Source organism: Anolis sagrei, chromosome 1 (assembly GCF_037176765.1).
Source record: "Anolis sagrei isolate rAnoSag1 chromosome 1, rAnoSag1.mat, whole genome shotgun sequence".
Taxonomy (NCBI): Eukaryota; Metazoa; Chordata; class Lepidosauria; order Squamata; family Dactyloidae; genus Anolis; species Anolis sagrei.
In genome coordinates this window covers 271,756,406-271,762,290 of record NC_090021.1, presented here as the reverse complement: position 1 = coordinate 271,762,290, position 5,885 = coordinate 271,756,406, and positions in this window count along the sequence as shown.

Below are 5,885 nucleotides of genomic sequence, written 5' to 3'. Positions count from 1 at the left end.
TATGGAGACAATGAGTTCCACAGAATTGGAGCATTGATCGAAAAAGCTCTACGCCTTGTAGCTTCCAAATGTGCCTCCCTAGGACCGGGTATGCTCAGTTCTTTGCAGACAAAGTCGCTTTGATCCGTTCTGGTCTGGATACCATGTTAATGGCAGTCTCTGAGGATGTAACACGAGCTCCTGCTTGTCCAGTTTTGATGGATTAATTTCAATTGGTGAAACCTGAGGATGTGGACAAGATACTTGGAGGAATGAGGCCAACCGCATGCATCCTGGACCCCTGCCCATCCTGGCTTCTAAAGGAGGCCAGAGGGGGATTGGCTGAGTGGGTTAAGGTGATGGTTAATGCTTCCCTTTGGGAAGGCAAGATTCCAGTGAGCTTAAAACAAGCTATAATAAAACCACTGTTGAAAAAACCATCACTGGACCCCACTAAATTCGACAACTATCAGCCAGTTTCCAATCTCCCCTTCTTGGGCAAAGTCTTGGAACGTGTGGTGGCCTCACAACTCCAGGTATTCTTGGTAGACACGGATTATCTAGACCCGGCACAGTCTGGCTTTAGGCCGGGGCATGGTACCGAGACAGCCTTGGTCGCCTTAGTGGATGATCTGCGCCAGGAGCTCGACAGGCAGAGTGTGCCCCGGTTGGTGCTGCTGGACCTCTCAGCGGCCTTCGATACCGTCGACCACGGTATCCTTCTGGGACACCTCGCGAGGATGGGTCTTGGAGGTACTGTTTTGCAGTGGCTCTGGTCATTCCTAGAGGGTCGATCTCAGAAGGTGTTGTTGGGGGACACCTGTTCAACCCCACAACCATTTATTTATTTATTTTTATTTCCTGCATTTATTAACCGCCGCTCTCAGCCCTAGGGTGACTCGTGGCGGTGTACAGCACATAAAAGACAATTTACAATGAGCCAAGACAACAAAACTAACATCACTAATACACAACATCTAATTATACTAAAATAATCCGCTCCGTCTTATCGTGGAATCATAATCAATTTCGTAGTCGTAATCCATTCCGGTTGTCATTTCCAGTAACATAGCACTCAGTTGAATGCCATCTCGAAAAGCCATGTCTTCAGGCCCTTACGAAAGGCCATAAAGGAGGGTGCCTGTCTGATGTCAGCAGGGAGGGAGTTCCACAGCCGGGGGGCCGCCACCGAGGAGGCCCTCTCTCTCGTCCCCGCCAGACGTGCCTGTGAGGCAGGTGGGATCGAGAGAAGGGCCTCCCCAGATGATCTCAAGGTCCTCGTGGGCTCATAGGCCGAGATGCGGTCCGCAAGGTACTTTGGGCCGGAACCGTTTAGGGCTTTGTAGGATAGCACCAGCAACTTAAATTGGGCCCGGTAGCAAATCAGCAGCCAGTGGAGCTGGAACAACAAGGGCGTTGTATGCTCCCTGCGTCCTGCTCCTGTTAACAACATGGCTGCCGCGCGCTGGACTAGCTGAAGCTTCCGGGCCGTCTTCAAGGGCAGCCCCACGTAGAGAGTGTTGCAGTAGTCAAGGCGGGATGTGACCAGAGCGTGTACCACCGTGGCCAAGTCAGACTTCCCAAGGTACGGGCGCAGCTGGCACACGAGCCTAAGCTGTGCAAATGCTCCCCTGGTCACCACTGAAACCTGGGGATCCAGGCTCAATGATGAATCCAGGATCACACCCAAGCTGCGAACCTGCGCCTTCAAGGGGAGTGCGACCCCATCCAGCACAGGCTGTAACCCTATACCCTGCTCGGCCTTGTGACTGACCAGGAGTACCTCTGTCTTGTCTGGATTTAATTTCAGTTTGTTCGCCCTCATCCAGACCATTACAGCGGCCAGGCACCGGTTCAGGACTTCGACAGCCTCCTTAGTAGCAGGTGGGAAGGAGTGACAGAGTTGGACATCATCTGCGTACAGATGACACCGCATCCCGAAACTCCGGATGATCTCACCCAGCGGCTTCATGTAGATATTAAACAGCATGGGGGACAATATAGAGCCCTGTGGAACCCCACAGGTCAAAGGCTGTGGTGTTGAACAGGAGTCCCCCAATAACACCTTCTGGGTACGGCCCTCCAGAAATGACTGGAGCCACTGCAAAGCAGTGCCCCCAAGACCCATTTCCGCAAGACGCCCCAGAAGGATACCGTGGTCGACGGTATCGAAGGCCGCTGAGAGGTCCAGGAGCACCAACAGGGACACACTCCCCCTGTCTAGCTCCCGGCGCAGATCATCCACTAAGGCGACCAAGACCGTCTCGGTACCATGTCCCGGTCTGAAACCAGACTGTGCCGAATCCAGATAATCCGTGTCTCTCAAGAATACCTGGAGTTGTGAGGCCACCACGCTTTCCATGACTTTGCCCAAGAAGGGAAGATTGGAAACAGGCTGAAAGTTGTCAAATTTTGTGGGGTCCAATGATGGTTTCTTCAACAGCGGTTTTATAATAGCCTGTTTTAGGCTCGCTGGAATCTTGCCTTCCCGAAGGGAGGCATTAACCACCACCGTTACCCACTCAGCCAATCCCCCTCTGGCCTCCTTCAGAAGCCAGGATGGACAGGGGTCTAGGATGGACGTGGTGGGCCTCATTCCTCCAAGTATCTTGTCCACATCCTCGGGCTTCACAAACTGAAAAGAATCCATCAAAATAGGACAAGCAGGTGCTCGTGTCACATCCACGGAGACTGCATTTAATATGGTGTCCAGCCCAGAACGGATCAAAGCGACTTTGTCTGCAAAGAACCGAGCAAATGCTTCACAGCGTGTGGCCGAATTGTCAGGGCTCCCGCCTGAAGTGGAGGGAGTTAAAAGACCTCTGACAATCCGAAACAACTCCACCGGACGGTTTTTTGCAGATGCAATAGTGGCCGCAAAGAAAGTTTTCTTTGCGGCTTTTATTGCCGCGGCATATGCCCTTAGAAAGGACACAAACCGTGCTCGATTTGGCTCGCTTGGGTCCGAGCGCCACACGCTCTCTAGTTCCCTCTTCCTTCGCTTCATCGCTGCCAGCTCCTCAGTAAACCAAGGAGCTGGTTTAGCTCGGTTACTTGAGAGGGGACGTTCCGGAGCGATCATGTCAATTGCCCTGGTCATCTCCCCATTCCAGAGAGCGACCAAGGCCTCGACATGGTCACCTACCGAGGTGGCGGGAAAATCCCCAAGAGCCGTCAGGAATCCATTCGGATCCATAAGCTTCCTGGGGCAGACCATCTTAATGGGTCCTCCACCTTTGCGGAGGTTAGGGGGCGCAGTGAGCCTAAATCTGATCAGGAAGTGGTCAGTCCATGGCAACGGAGAGATGGACAACTCCTCCACACCGCCACCCTGCTCCCATTCCTGGCAGAAAACCAAGTCCAAAGTATGTCCAGCACAGTGGGTGGGGCCAGTTATTCGTTGGGACAGCCCCATGGTTGCTATGGCGGACATGAAGTCCTGAGCCGCTCCTGTGAGGGTCGCCTCGGCATGGATGTTGAAGTCCCCCAGCACAAGAAGCCGTTGAGACTCCAACGCCAGGCTCGAGACCACCCCCGCTAGCTCAGGTAGGGAGACTGTAGTGCAGCGAGGTGGACGGTACACTAGCAGAATCCCTATTCTGTCCCGGTCACCCACCCTCAGGTGGACGCATTCAAAATTTGTGGTCTGCAGGATGGGACTCCTGGTCAGATGGATGGAATCTCTATAGACCACTGCGACCCCGCCTCCCCGCCCTCCGGATCTCGGTTGGTGCTGTACGGAGAAGCCTGGAGGACAAAGCTGGGTAAGATTTACGCCTCCAGCTTCATCCAACCAGGTCTCCGTAATGCACGCCAGATCTGCCCGCTCATCCAGGATTAGGTCCTGGATCCAGGTCGTTTTTCCGTTGACAGATCTGGCGTTCAACAGCACCACCTTCAATCCAGAGGGCCCGCTCACCTGGTTACACCAATTTACCTTAGGAGACCGGTTGGGGATTGTTAATGTAGATAAGCGGTCCGAATTAGGCCAAATTTGAGGTCTCCTTTTTCCGCATCTCCCCCTCCCCACCACGACCTCTATGGGGGCCCCTCGGCTAGTGGAACACCTCCCCCCCTCCATGCCGCAATCCAATATCAAGGTCTTAATTTCTGCTTCACTAGTTGTTTGGTTTGTTGGCCCTTGCCAACACCCTTGCTCCCCTTCCTCCCCCCTCCCCGCCTCATTTTTGTTCACAGGCTCCAGCCCACCTCCTCCCTTGCCCCTTCCACTAGTCAGTAGTAACAGGGACAGTACAAATAGGGGGATGGGGAACCACATGGATAACAATAGATTCAGATGGTGAGAGGCGTTCCAGCCACACCAGTTGGATAGTTCGTAAAGTGCAAGAGTCTTAAGTGCAACACAGTCAATAATACCACTCAGTCAACAACACACTGCGTGCCGTTGGGGCACATACATAAAGTGCAAGATCTAAAGTGCAATAGGTACCTGAAACTGGTTCTCAACGCTAACTAAAGTGCGCCATAGAGGGATAAGGAAGGGGGCGTAAGTGCTAGTATAATTTAGCAGCAAGTGGCAGGCGCCTTAAAGTGCTATATTGCGTTCTTATATCAAGTTAGCAGCAAAAGACAACCAAGGAATGTACTATGTTAGTGATATGTAATCACACTCTTACGAGGATGATGGTAATAGCAATTAGATAAGGTTGTTATGATTCAGGTGTAATCTCTAGACGGTTGGTCTAAAAGCGGATGGGACTTCCGGAGATGGTCAACACAGCGGCGGTCAGCACAGTTGGTCTATCATAATATCTATCAACACAAAGAAGGTCTGCACAATATCAATCAACACAGCAACACAGCAGCGGTCAGCCTAAAGGTCTATGTGCGGCTTGCCCAGATGGTAGAGGCCCAAATGATGGAAAGTAGTAAAGGCCGTTCAGGGCACGACAAGCGTTGTTGCAGGCACTGCTGGACAATGGAGATCAGCTGGAACGCCGGGACTGGAAAGATGGAAGTTCAGGGAGGGCCGGGGAATCAGTCGGAGCGACGGGGCCAGGGCGTTGGAAAGCCAGCGGGGCCCAGAACTCGGCACCTCCAGATCGCGATGTGGCGGCACAGCGGCGTCGGCAAGCAGCCAAGATGGTCAGAAGGCCAGTCCAGCCGCATCTGATCCAGCCCGAGCGGCGAGGGAAGAGAGCACCTTCAAGCCGGTAATGGCGGCGGGCGAGATGCTCTGCCTTTCGGGGGACGATCTGCTCGGCTATGGTGACCCTTAACTCCACAAAGGGGAGAGCGAGGCCCGATGGTGAGGGCAGCAGGCTCGAACGGCCAGGGCCCAGCTCAAGCAACCCCCGCGGCGATCCAGCTGGTGTAGGCCCCAAAAGAGGCTCAGCTCGCGGCGCTCGCGACGGCAGCTTCGGCGCCGGCGGCCAGAGAAGGCCCCAACAAGGACCCGACTCACTCTCTCCCAGCGGGGCAGGACGACAAACAGCGGCGGCGGCTCACCTCCTCTCGGCCCCCTGGCCGCCCCGCAGCAGTTCGTCTCTTCTCGGCCTCCTCTTCTCGGCCTCCTGGTCGTCCGGCTGCCTGGCTGCCTCTCCCTCCAGCCGCCTCCTCCACGCCGCGGCAAGATCCGGCAGCGACGGCAAGGCGCCAAGATGGAGGCCGCAACAGCCGCGCCGCACTCCGCCGCAGCCCAGTGGCGGCCCAGCAGCGGCAGCAGTCGCAGTCCCCAGGCGGCAGAGCCCCCCAGCGGGACTGAAGCCTCCGAGTCGGAGCCCAGGCGGACCAGGTAGGTCTTTGAGAGGGAGCCGCGTTGTAATGGCGGCGGCGTTCACGGTGTTCACTCGCCTACCTCCTCCTGCTGGCTCACTCTCCCCGGCTCCTTTGCTCTCTCCAGCCCTCTTTCAGGCTTGGCAGGATCGTAGGGAGTGCTGACCCTC